Genomic DNA, 14,404 nt, shown 5'->3' on the forward strand with positions numbered 1-14,404 from the left:
TACACTCAGCACTTTGTTTCTTTGCCACATGATTGCACATTGCACTTTTTTGCATGGTGTATAGCCATAATAATTGCTTACATTGCGGGGTATATAATTAACCCCATTTTTTCTGGTTTTACACGTCCACATTATATTTTTATATCCCATTTTTAGCACTTTTGGCACACACTAAATTTTATTGATTGTTAGTAGGAGTCCTGTGATTAACCCTTCCTTTTATGGTGTACCTTATACCTATTTAGGTTTTTATATATACTGGTGATTTTATTTATGTCACTTATTTTATGCTTTTTATTCTTTATGTCTTTCAAACATGTGCACATATAATATGTTGTTACCATTGCAAATAAAGTAATATTTTGATAATACGTATACCCGTGCCACTAATTTCTTGGAATTAGGTCTATAGCTCTGGTGGTTGGTCTCTACCACACAATATAAAATTCATTTAGAGCTGATCCTATGGACAGATACAATTAGTGCTGATAAATCAAAATCAATATGGTGTATAATATTTCCAAAATTATTCCAAAGTTATAAAGGAATGGAAAATGAAATTAGTCCCTTTATGTGGAGAGAAAAGTAAACTGTGAAGTTGATACTGATTAGGTGAGGTCAGTGTCTCTGAGGAATAAAACAGATTTGGGTTGCTATATGATAACCTGAGTAGTGTGGTTAATCCCCGATAGTAGGGGGAAGTAACAGGTGCAGTATGTTCCTAACTCTGAATTATTAGTGATATAGATGGTGTATACAAATACAGTAAAGGTAAAAAAGTTTCTTTTACCTATTGCTGTGCTACTGACCAGAGATGTGTAGCGATCACTGTTTTTATCTCTGATCTTCCAGAGTGGTAGGAGAAGGTGCTGTTGTGCACCGATCTCAGATTCAATTAGTGTAGGACCACAAATTATCAATGATAGTCCGGGTGGTAGATATCCAAATTGTAAAGTTCAATGCAGTGTGTGGCAAGTCAGAAGTAGTAGCGCAGCCTCAGCCGTGTAAAGGACAAGAGAGCTGGTACCTGCTGTTGTCTGCGGGAAGTGCAAAGAGTTCGTTGTCTGCACTCTTAATCCTCAAAGGAGATGAGGAAAGGTGCGCCGATCTAGAATCCAGGGAGTCCAGCTGGTCCAGGTGGTAAATGTTCAATACTCAGAATCTATGCAGGGTGCAATGGCTTGGCGGTGATCCAGAGGTAACAGCGCGGCCCCGGCCGGTAGCGTGAGCTGCAGGGATCACTGCTGGTTCACTTCAGCAGTAGTATACCGCTAATGGGCTGTGGTGAGTGACGTCACTCGATTCCAACTTTGGGTTGAGCTGCTAGAAGGACAATATCTGACACGTTTCAAAAGCTTGCGGCTTTCTTCTTCAGAGATTTTAAATGTGCACATATCTCCTGTTCCGTACCACCATTTGGACATTTTTAATTTCCTTTTTACAATCCAGACAACAGGTGGAAGTTGTCCACCAAACCAGGCAGCAGGGTGAAGTTCCATTGTGTCTAGCACCAGAAGTTTTGTTTAATCTTTTGTTTTTAATGACATAAATGTCTGGAGTGCAGAGATAGAAGGAGAAGTAGTAAGAAGGTTCCTTTCCATCATCCGTGAGTACCTGTACAGCAGTTAAACAGAACTAAAGGAGGCGTAATTTCCTTAGACAGCAAGAAGGAGTGGGTTACATGTCAATGGATGAAACCAGTCCTGAAGGATTAGCTAGCTCTTATTCCAACCAGGAAAGAGCATGGGGTATTGACTGCAGTGAAGGTTAGGGAAAGTTAAAGTTCAGAGATGGAAGGCTCTCAAAGGTTCTCTGTCATTCTGCGATTGCAACAATACCATAAAGATATGCTGTATTTAACTGAAACTAAGCATGAGCCTCTGCCATCAAGTATTGAAACCCTGTTTGAAGTACGCAAGTGAAAATGTTTTTAACTTTTCAGAACGGACACTGGCTTCACTTGATCGTCGCGTATGTACAAGGTCCCCATACCATCTAACCACTTGTGGCCCGAAGAGGGATAAGCAGCAAAACACCAAACACATACACATAAGGTGCCATAACAGGATGTTTATGGACCATATAGAAAACCTGTCTGTGGATGAACCCATACAAACACATAGCTGAACTGGAATGGGTGCACAAGAGAGAGGGCAAGGTTAGTTAGTAAGGAAACTGATGTGCGAGAACTGCATGTGGCACCAAGGCAGTTTAGGAATGATCAAATTGCAATGTTCAAATATGTGTAAAGGGACAGTACAGAGATTTTATAATGATATTTTTACATTATGCCTGAAATAATTACATGAGGACATCTTCTACGTCTGGAAAAAAGAAGGCTTAATCATTACCACAGAAGGTGATTCTTTACTTTGTGGGTGAGACTATGGAATTGTCTGCCACACCATGTTGTGCTGTTCATTTTACTGAACAGGAGGGCCTGGATGCATCTCATAAAAAATATAAAATTACAGGTAGAGTTGGGCGGATTGAGTAGCAGAACTTTGGCCCATCGGCCAGGTCAGTAATCTCTGGCTTCTGGATGAGATGCTCATGAATCTCCTACCATCTGTGATCCCCAGCATGGATTTTGATTAGGCAGACTAGCGTGATATCATCATTGCAGTTTGATGCACAAATAAAATTGTGCCATCCCAGCTAATCAAAGTCAAGCCTTGGATTCCACAAGGTAAGAAATTCATAGCGCACCTGCCGAACAGTCACAGAGCACTGACATGTTGATAGACTGGGGTGGTCCTGTGGATCGATTATCCCAATTCTAATCACAGGCTATGATTACTGGATGGGCCACTGATCCAGGGAACTCATTTTCATGATATATCTGGACAGAGGTAGGGTATTTTCTCATGATATAGGGCGATCAGCATCTGACATTGCTGTGATCTGGTGCAGAATGTTAGGATTATAGCGTGAACTCTTTGGACCTGTTTCTTCTTTCAACCTTAACAACATTGAAACTATGAAACAACAATGAGTCCATAGGAATATCCCTGTGTACTTGACTATGTATTTATGTGTAAATTGTTCCTTTACCAGACTTCCATCCCCTAGGTTCAATGATATGTGTACCCTTAGTAATAAGTAATTTGCACTTATCCAATGGTATACTCTTGACCTCTTTGCCAATTTCAATGACACCATGACATCCACTGGGGAACATAAGTATGTAGAGCTATTACCATCTGAGGAGCCACAAGTAAAGGGCAGAGAAAGCCACTGCTTGGGGAACACTGCCTAGAATTAGACTGAGTAGAACAGAGTAGAATTTTAGTGTATATCTAGACATGATATGTACTGTAATACAATTTAAATAGAATAAATACAATATATAACACAATCTAAATGCATTTATAAAATAACTAAATGTGACTAAAGATAGGTAACAATGATAAATATTCACCCAATAACAGCAAATTTAATCTGTAAAACCTCCCGGTTGAAAACTGACGTGAATAGAAATGAAGATCTGTCGCTTTCACTTAGGCACGTAATTAAATTCTGCAGTTATTGGAGGCTCGTTTGGTTATATTCAGCATTGCTTTAAGGAATAAATATAGCTAGAGGGGAAACAATTATCTTTAGCACTTCTGACTTGGCGAGCTCTCCAGAGTAACCTCCCGCTGCGTTTTACAATAGTCTTGGCCTAATAGAAATAATTATATTGAGCTGAAGCAAAAGGATGCTGAGATGATTATACATTTTGGTGAAGGAACCTGTACAATGTCCTTCAGTATTGTGCAAACGTGGACAGTAGGGATTCCAATTATTTATATGTTATTTATTACAATTCCGTATATATTTCTTATTAGTATAAATTAAGGTTCACATTTTTTTAAAAAAATGTTAAACAATTTTGAAAGTTCAAAAGGTAAAGCTTCTACAGATAGAATATTCCATCGTGGTCTAATAGGATGACATAGGAAGGATGGTATTGGCTGATGCTCATGTACGGCATTACTTCTTCACCTTCTTTACAGATCATTTTTTATAAAATAAGATTTTCCGCCTTCTGCCCAGCATGTTTAATATTATGTTTTATGGGACCATTCAGGGCTCTATACAATACGTACAATGGAATATACATTAGCATTTCGCATAAAGTAGATATGTAAGTTAATGAATGTAATTGTGCAATACTTTCATCGGATGCATGGATTTTTTATTTGATGCCAAAAATTGTGACAAATGCAGTATGCCGAAACAATTCACATGGCGTAATATATTTGGCATAACTTATTACAAATATAAAATATACAATTTTCTCTACCCTACCAAACAAGGCAATTGCCTTAGATCTTAGGTTTCTGGGGATGAGGTGTGTTTGTGTGTTGGAGGGGATAGGTGTGTGTGTGTATGGGGGCGGGGTGTGTGTATGGGAATGATATGTGTGTGTGTGTGTGGAGGCTTGGTGTTGTGGTGTGTATGGGGTTGTGGTGGGTGTGTGGGAGGTGTCTATGGGTGTTGTGTATGTGTGTGCTGTGTGTGGGAGGGTGGTGTGTGTGTGGGGTGATGTTCCAATAGCTAAAATTCTCCTATTACAACAACCTTGAGTGCCACCGTTAGAGCAGCACCATGAGAGAGAGAAAGTCAAGGATTCTTCCTGTCGCTCTCCTGTCAGCCATATACAATTATATCTTCATCCCACTTATTTTGTGCAAAACTTTTCTGATTACATATTGTCCTCCTTTATGATGTATAGCCCAGTCTATTTTTACATAATGTTCTTATTTATAATGTATAACACCATACCTTATTACATGCAGTGTCCTTCGTTGCTACGTATAGCACTATCTATTATTGCATATCGTAATTGCTTAATATACAGGTTTGGGTTATCCAGCAACAAATCCTAGGGAGGTAGTGATTAAAAACAGTAATTTATTGTTACCTTTAACATTTAAAAAAAAATTAGAAAATTGAAAAGAAAGAAAAAGAAAATAGGTATTCCTGGCAATGTACCTAACCTTATGCTTTTCGAATTGCCATTTTTTTAGTCATAGCATGGTATGATCCCACAGCGTAAAGAGTTTCAATAAACAGTACAAGAAGGGGAAGTGACATGAACAAATCACAATTTATGAAAACATAAAGTTCAAAATTAAAATTCAGTATAAATACAGATCTGATTTGATATTCACACCTCTAGGTGTTATATGAACAATTTTATAGAATGTATATTACACAGTTTTTTATTGTTGCCGAGAACTGCTCTCTGAATGCATAGATGGTCTATGATCCTATTTTAGTCTTCAAGAAGAACAAGACTTGTCAGAATTTTTTTGCCTCTTCATTTCAATAATTGGTAGAGGGCCCCAGCAGATGATCAAAAATCTCTGCTTTTCACTGACCTGTCACTAAACTATGCCAATTGTCTTTTTTTCTGAGAGTTACTATTCAAGCTTTTCAAAATAATATCTAAAAAATTAAAAATTTTATATTTTCTGCACAAAAAAAAGCTTCATGCAACTACGAAAATAATTAGTTAAAACTCAGCAGATAATTTCGGGGCAGATTAGGATCGGGCGGTTTGAGTTCATTTTTTTTCTGCAGGCAAATAAGCCGCTCTCTCAGAGAGAGCACATCAGGGGCATGTCATTGGGGGAACCACTCTCAAATGAGTTGTCATCAGGGAGAGGTGATAGAAGCAGCAAGTGACACCAGCACCGTCCCTTGATGATGATTCATTTTGAGGGGGATGCTAGAAGATGTGAGGCAGTGCTTTTGTCACTCACTGATTCTATCTCCATCCCCTAATGACATCTTCTTTCACAGAAGCTATGGCGGCAGAGACAGAAGCAGAAAGCCAGGGCTGCACTCACATCTCCCACAGAATCCATCACCCTGAGTTTAGAAAATTTGAGAGGGGGTGGCAATGGAAGAAACTAGTGAAAACTATAGCGCTTGCACCTGTGATGTCTTGCTCCAGACAAGGCGATGGATGCTGTTAGGAGTGAGTGCAGCCCCTGCTTCCTGTGACATTACATTTGAGACAGGAAGAACAGTTAAAAAACACATTTAGGGGTTAGCTAGATAGGGAAAAGTGTAGGGAATTGTGTAATAAATCAAATTACAAAAGTAATTATTTTGCAAAGATAGATATTTAGAAAATATATTTTAGGTGCCGGACCACCCCTTTAAAGTGATCAAGTGAGCCATGAAAGACACATATTGACCAGTTTATTGTTATCATTTTAATCACTGATCATGTAGGTATTTCCAAGATATCTATTAGCCGCTGAAGTGATTAAAAAATCTCTACATGTGATTGAAGTTAGACTAGAATAGTAGTTTATTGTGCTCCAGTAATGATGAGGTTTAGTTTCTTTCCTTAACCATTTTTGTATTCTTCGTCTAAGATAAGTTAGTGCTTGTCCCTGCATTAATTTTTAAGTTGATCGTTCGTCCCAGACACAGGGACAGATCCATGAAAACTGTGAAAAGGGAAAAATGTATTTGTTGTCTATAGCAACCAATTGCAGTATAGCTATAATTTTTCAAAAGTTGAAAATTAAAAAAACTAAAGTCTGGGTGCTCATAGGTACTATACATTTTGCTCAATGATGCATTAGCATTAGTGATAAGCGAATCTGCAATAATTCAGATTCGCTCAAATTTGTTGAGGAAATTGAATTCAAATTCAAATCAAATCTGCAGTATTATGTTCTGGGGTCTCTATAGACCACAAGGGATATTAAACATAGGTAAAAAGAAAATTTTACTTATCTGGTCTTCACTCATTCTGGCACACAGCCCCGCTCTGACTTGATTGTTTTTTTTTTGGTCTGGTGATCACTGGAAAATCTTTGGATCTTTTTTGGGCACCCACTATCTTAAGCACAACCTGAACTGACAAGGTCCAGCAACCTCATTACATGTATCACCCTCTGTTTTCGGCGCCTCTTGATCTCACTAAGCCCTATGATGTCATGATGTCAACGGTGACACACATCATGACATCACATGAGGCCTCGGACAACAGCAGAATGGAGCCTAGTCAGGCCATATGCCAAAGAAAGCCCAATGAAGACTAGACTGAAGAAGATGATTGGAGCAGAGTTGCATCGTGGGAAAGGTTAGACCCAGATGTTATTCTGCTGAATTTTCACAAAGGGAATTGCAAAATATTTGGTTTTAGGTGAATTCAATTCACCTCAAATCAATTTTCTCATCCCTTACCTGTACACATCAAGTTCTCGATAATAACAGCTGCAGGAGCACAACATTTTATTAGGTAATGCTATTTAAAGCACCAGGTCTGAAAAACTAAGCTCTACCCTAAAGAAGCATTTATTGGGAAGTTAATTAGCACAGAATTTCTGACTTTTGTGTATTCCCTTTTAGAATCTGAGCACGATAAGGTGCACAAGATCAGTAAATGCTGCTGGTTGGACACTACATACTTGTGCAGCGTCTAATCCGCAGTGTCCAGATGTTACAGCATAATGGATGGGATTTTAAAAAATCACATGCCCACTATGCAAGCACATATGCCCATCTCTAACCCGCAGAGATGGACATGCGGCACGTCTTTCCAGACCGCAGCATGTCTATTTATCTTGAGGAGAAGCAAAGATGAATTACACCCATGCAATGTATTGGACGCTCTGAATCTCCATGGCTCAGTGAACACATGTGTTCAAAAGCCGGCAGCTCTTTGGATACGGCAGACATGTGCTGCACTCGGACGACATCTAACAATATAGAGAAGGTGGAGAAACTTTTTTTCTCCACCTCTGAGAAATTCGGATTACGCTCTGATCAAACTCAGAGTGTCATTACTCAGACTGATTTTCTCGAATGAGAGAAAATACTGTCTTGTGATCCTAGCCTTAAGGTGAGCGTTCACACAACAAAAATGAATATAATGGACCTCATGTATCAAAACTCTTTAACAGTAATCGTCTTCCATGTGATGGACAGAACTTTGTCAGTAACTTTTTCTTTTAAGCTGTATGAGTAAATAAGTAAATCGCATAATCTGATTATTTTAATATAAGGAACACTGCGTCCTGTGAAAATATTAAGCAGAGCTTCCATCGTTGTGGAGACAGCAGGCCCTTTCCCGTAGGGAGTTGGCTTCCTGCCAGTCTTTAGTATCTTGGAACACTATATGGGGATTCAGCTGGTGCAACTGTTTCCATGCAAAGCAACGGCAATAAACATAAAATGTAATCCTTAAAGAATTAAATGCACAATTATCAGTAATCCCTGTAACAGTACCTCTCTTACCACTGATATGTCCAAAACATGACGTAGCTACTTCATAAATATGTTCTACACAATTCGGACATTATGTGGAAGAAAACTAAGGTTTCAGAAAAACTTGTCTTTCAACACTAAAACATATCAAACACACAATAGATCAAGAAGCAAAAACCAAATTCACAGATCTTTGCCATTTAATGAAAATAATAACTCAAGTCTTATACCTTGTCAATGAGCGTATTACTGTAAAGACCCGAAAATTAACTAACACAATGTATGAAAATGAATGACAATGGTCCCCGAAGTTACAATAGCCTCAGGTTACAATATTTGCTTTTCCTTTGCCACCAAAAACGTCAACTGTATTCAATCTATAATACTCTAGAGACAGTGCTGATCTGTGGGGCATACAATTAGCTGAAATATCCATGCTTATTCGGTCTCCATATTGTGGGTAAGTACAGAGGTGGCGAAAAGTTTTGAGACGGACAAAAGTTTTGTTTTTCACAAAATTGTTTTTTTCAGATCTTTTAGTGAATTTCGTCTATGGTTCATGAAGTACAATTAGAAGCATTTAATAACTTTTTAGTCTTTTATTGACATATACATCAAGTTTATGCAAACAATTACTATTTACAGTGTTGACCCTTATTTCTCAAGACTTCTGCCCTTCACTCGGATATGTTGGATATCAGCTTCTGGGCCAAATCTCAAGAGATGACAATCCATTCTTGTCTAATCAGTGCTTGGGGTTTATCCCAATTTCTATGTTTTTGTTTGTCCTCCTCCTATTTGAGCATTGACCATAAGTTCTCAATGGGATTGAGATCTGAAGAGTTTCCTGACCATGGACCCAAAATTTAATTATTTTGTTCACCGAGCCACTTAGTTATCCCTTATGCTCCCTTGTATGCCATTTGTATACTTGAAGTCACGTGCCGACTAGACTTTCCACCTCTTCTTAATGTTCTAATGCAGGAGAATCTGGTTGGCAAGTGACCACATGGAAGCAATTTGCATATATGCTAGCCACACAGGAAGAACAGGGGAATCATGGCAGTGTGCACATTGCATATTGTCTTGATTAGGCAGTCTGCAGACAATCTGTGTTTGCTTTTTCTTCTCTATGATGCTGGCTAAACAAAGCACGGCTGTGGAACTATACTTTGAAGATACTTTTCAGAATAATCTGATTGCACATGTTGAATAACAGTATTTCAAGCCATTATGTGACTTAGGCCATGTTCACACATTGAGTTTTTGGTGAGTTTTTTACATCAGTATTTGTAAGTCAAAACCAGGAGCGGGCAGAAAATGCACTAGTGGTGACGCGTTTTTATTATACTTTTCCTCTGACTGTTCCACTCCAGCTTTTGGCTTACAAATACTGATGTAAAAAAACCTCACCAAATACTCAACGTGTACACTTGGATTATATCCTGAATTTTTCACCAGCTTTCCCCTCTGCAGACTCTATCTCTAATTTGCATTTGACTCTGATCTAGTGTTTAGTAGCAGCTATGTCTCCCATACAAAGCACACACAGAAAGGGATTCCTATTCTTCATTTCTAGAAGCAGCAGAAGCATAGAGGAAATGACGCCGCAGTACTGCGCAGTGTAGCTGTGAATCCAGCTCTGACATAAACTAATATGCCTGCTGGAAAGCTTCAACACAATCTGTGTCTGTGCTTATGTCTGGCTCTGCTCCTTCTATCCTCCCCATACACCACGGGTGGGGAATCTTTTTTCTGCGAAGGGCCATTTAGATATTTATACCATCCTTTTGGGGGCCGAACAAACTCTGCCTACAAAGTACATCCTGACTCTGGCACTGGTTTCAGGATGTAATCTTTCATTGCATGACCTTCAGTCTTCAGTAGTGAACACTGCATGTGTGTGCTAACAGAGCAAGAAGAAATTAATGAGCTGGTGGCAATCAAAATACAACTCATTGCCCAAGAATGCGGTTCCTGAGAATCTGCTCTGTTGTGAAATTGGATTCTGGGCTCCCCCGGTGGCCACTTGTGGAATTGTACTTGTGTGCATCATCCCCTCTGTTCACCTGCTCCTATCAGGATGTGGGAGTCGCTATATAACCTTGCTCCTCTGTCAGTTTCATGCCGGTCAACAATGTAATCAGAAGCCTTTCTGTGCATGTTCCTGCTACTAGACAACTCCCAGCTAAGTTGGACTTTTGTCCTTGTGTGTTTTTGCATTTTGTTCCTGTTCACAGCTGCTGTTTCGTTACTGTGTCTGGAAAGCTCTTGTGAGCGGAAATTGCCACTCTGGTGTTATGAGTTAATGCTAGAGTCTTAAAGTAATTTCTGGATGGTGTTTTGATAGGGTTTTCTGCTGACCATGAAAGTGCCCTTTCTGTCTTCTTTCTATCTAGTAAGCGGACCTCGATTTTTGCTAAACCTATTTTCATACTACGCTTGTCATTTCATATAAAATCACCGCCAATATATGTGGGGGCCTCTGTCTGCCTTTTGGGAAAATTTCTCTAGAGGTGAGCCAGGACTGTCTTTTCCTCTGCTAGGATTAGGTAGTTCTCCGGCTGGCGCTGGGCATCTAGGGATAAAAAAACGTAGGCATGCTACCCGGCCACTTCTAGTTGTGCGGCAGGTTTAGTTCATGGTCAGTATAGTTTCCATCTTCCAAGAGCTAGTTCTCATATATGCTGGGCTATGTTCTCTCGCCATTGAGAATCATGACAGTTTGACCGGCCCAAAAAAAAGGGTTAAATTACTGGCTGAGAAAGGAGAGAAAAAAGAAGTCTGCTACAATTTTTTTTTTTTTTTTTTTTCCTCTAGTTCTGAGTGTGCTCTTAATTGAATCACTTGCTAGTCTGCCTATACTGCAGCCTTCCTCTCTTTCTCTCCTTCTTATCCTTGAATGGCTCTGTGTTCACCTGTTTCAAATGGATCTTCAGAGTGTAGCTACAGGTTTGAATAATCTCGCCACAAAGGTACAAAATTTGCAAGATTTCGTTGTTCATGCACCTATGTCTGAGCCTAGAATTCCTTTGCCTGAATTCTTCTCGGGGAATAGATCTCACTTTCAAAATTTTAAAAATAATTGCAAATTGTTTTTGTCCCTGAAGTCTCGCTCTGCCGGAGACCCTGCACAGCAGGTCAGGATTGTAATTTCCTTGCTCCGGGGCGACCCTCAAGACTGGGCTTTTGCATTGGCACCAGGGGATCCTGCGTTGCTCAATGTGGATGCGTTTTTTCTGGCCTTGGGGTTGCTTTATGAGGAACCTCATTTAGAGCTTCAGGCGGAAAAGGCCTTGATGTCCTTGTCTCAGGGGCAAGATGAAGCTGAAATATACTGCCAAAAATTCCGCAAATGGTCTGTGCTTACTCAGTGGAATGAGTGCGCCCTGGCGGCGATTTTCAGAGAAGGTCTCTCTGATGCCATTAAGGATGTTATGGTGGGGTTCCCTGTGCCTGCGAGTCTGAATGAGTCCATGACGATGGCTATTCAGATCGATAGGCGTCTGCGGGAGCGCAAACCTGTGCACCATTTGGCGGTGTCTACTGAGAAAACGCCAGAAAATATGCAATGTGATAGAATTCTGTCCAGAAGCGAGCGGCAGAATTTTAGACGAAAAAATGGGTTGTGCTTCTATTGTGGTGATTCAACTCATGTTATATCAGCATGCTTTAAGCGTACTAAGAAGCCTGACAAGTCTGTTTCAATTAGCACTTTACAGTCTAAGTTTATTCTATCTGTGACCCTGATTTGTTCTTTGTCATCTATTACCGCGGACGCCTATGTCGACTCTGGCGCTGCTTTGAGTCTTATGGATTGGACCTTTGCCAAACGCTGTGGGTATGATTTGGAGCCATTGGAGGCTCCGATACCTCTGAAAGGGATTGACTCCACCCCATTGGCTAGTAATAAACCACAATACTGGACACAAGTGACTATGCGTGTTAATCCGGATCACCAGGAGGTTATTCGCTTTCTGGTGCTGTATAATCTACATGATGTTTTGGTGCTGGGATTGCCATGGCTGCAATCTCATAACCCAGTCCTCGACTGGAGAGCTATGTCTGTGTTAAGCTGGGGATGTAAAGGAACTCATGGGGACGTACCTTTGGTTTCCATTTCATCATCTATTCCCTCTGAGATTCCTGAATTCTTGTCTGACTTTCGTGACGTTTTTGAAGAACCCAAGGTTGGTTCACTACCTCCGCACCGGGAGTGCGATTGTGCCATAGACTTGATCCCGGGTAGTAAATACCCTAAGGGTCGTTTATTTAATCTGTCTGTGCCTGAACACGCGGCTATGCGAGAATATATAAAGGAGTCCTTGGAAAAGGGACATATTCGTCCTTCGTCATCTCCCTTAGGAGCCGGTTTTTTCTTTGTGTCTAAGAAAGACGGCTCTTTGAGGCCGTGTATTGATTATCGACTTTTGAATAAAATCACGGTTAAATATCAATATCCGTTACCACTGCTTACTGATTTGTTTGCTCGTATAAAGGGGGCCAAGTGGTTCTCTAAGATTGATCTCCGTGGGGCGTATAATTTGGTGCGAATCAAGCAGGGGGATGAGTGGAAAACCGCATTTAATACGCCCGAGGGCCATTTTGAGTATTTGGTGATGCCTTTTGGTCTTTCAAATGCCCCTTCAGTCTTCCAGTCCTTTATGCATGACATTTTCCGCGATTATTTGGACAAATTTATGATTGTGTATCTGGATGATATTCTGATTTTTTCGGATGACTGGGACTCTCATGTCCAGCAGGTCAGGAGGGTTTTTCAGGTTTTGCGGTCTAATTCCTTGTGTGTGAAGGGTTCTAAGTGTGTTTTTGGGGTTCAAAAGATTTCCTTCTTGGGATACATTTTTTCCCCCTCTTCCATCGAGATGGATCCTGTCAAGGTTCAGGCTATTGGTTATTGGACGCACATCTCGATGGATTTTATTTCGGATCTGCCTGTTTCTCATAAGATGTCTGTCATCTGGGTGGTGTGTGACCGTTTCTCTAAGATGGTCCATCTGGTTCCCTTGCCTAAGTTGCCTTCTTCTTCCGAGTTGGTTCCTCTGTTTTTTCAAAATGTTGTTCGTTTGCATGGTATTCCGGAGAATATCGTTTCTGACAGAGGGACCCAATTCGTGTCTAGATTTTGGCGGGCATTCTGTGCTAGGATGGGCATAGATTTGTCTTTTTCATCTGCTTTCCATCCTCAGACTAATGGCCAGACCGAGCGGACTAATCAGACCTTGGAGACATATTTGAGGTGTTTTGTGTCTGCGGATCAGGATGATTGGGTTGCTTTTTTGCCTTTGGCGGAGTTCGCCCTCAATAATCGGGCCAGCTCTGCCACCTTGGTGTCCCCGTTTTTCTGTAATTCGGGGTTTCATCCTCGATTTTCCTCCGGTCAAGTGGAATCTTCGGATTGTCCTGGAGTGGATGCTGTGGTGGAGAGGTTGCATCAGATTTGGGGGCAGGTGGTGGACAATTTGAAGTTGTCCCAGGAGAAGACTCAGCTTTTTGCCAACCGCCGTCGTTCGTCGTGTTGGTCCTCGGCTTTGTGTTGGGGACTTGGTGTGGTTGTCTTCTCGTTTTGTCCCTATGAGGGTTTCTTCTCCTAAGTTTAAGCCTCGGTTCATCGGCCCGTACAAGATATTGGAGATTCTTAACCCTGTGTCCTTCCGTTTGGACCTCCCTGCATCCTTTTCGATTCATAATGTTTTTCATCGGTCATTGTTGCGCAGGTATGAGGTACCGGCTGTGCCTTCCGTTGAGCCTCCTGCTCCGGTGTTGGTTGAGGGTGAGTTGGAGTACGTTGTGGAAAAGATCTTGGACTCTCGTGTTTCCAGATGGAAACTCCAGTATCTGGTCAAATGGAAGGGATACGGTCAGGAAGATAATTCTTGGGTCACTGCCTCTGATGTTCATGCCTCCGATCTTGTCCGTGCCTTTCATAGGGCTCATCCTGATCGCCCTGGTGGTTCTGGTGAGGGTTCGGTGCCCCCTCCTTGAGGGGGGGGTACTGTTGTGAAATTGGATTCTGGGCTCCCCCGGTGGCCACTTGTGGAATTGTACTTGTGTGCATCATCCCCTCTGTTCACCTGCTCCTATCAGGATGTGGGAGTCGCTATATAACCTTGCTCCTCTGTCAGTTTCATGCCGGTCAACAATGTAATCAGAAGCCTTTCTGTGC

General features: G+C 40.9%; 1 long non-coding RNA gene across 1 annotated transcript in view; it reads left to right on the plus strand.

Moving 5' to 3' along the window:
• The first annotated feature begins 6,988 nt into the window (after positions 1-6,988).
• Positions 6,989-14,404, plus strand: part of LOC143783422 (uncharacterized) — a 49,303-nt gene continuing 41,887 nt past the window's right edge. Inside the window, exon 1 of the long non-coding RNA XR_013217158.1 lies at positions 6,989-7,093. This is a non-coding gene — a long non-coding RNA (uncharacterized LOC143783422). The remainder of the gene's footprint in view (positions 7,094-14,404) is intronic.

The sequence above is a fragment of the Ranitomeya variabilis genome, chromosome 6, assembly GCF_051348905.1.
Source record: "Ranitomeya variabilis isolate aRanVar5 chromosome 6, aRanVar5.hap1, whole genome shotgun sequence".
Taxonomy (NCBI): Eukaryota; Metazoa; Chordata; class Amphibia; order Anura; family Dendrobatidae; genus Ranitomeya; species Ranitomeya variabilis.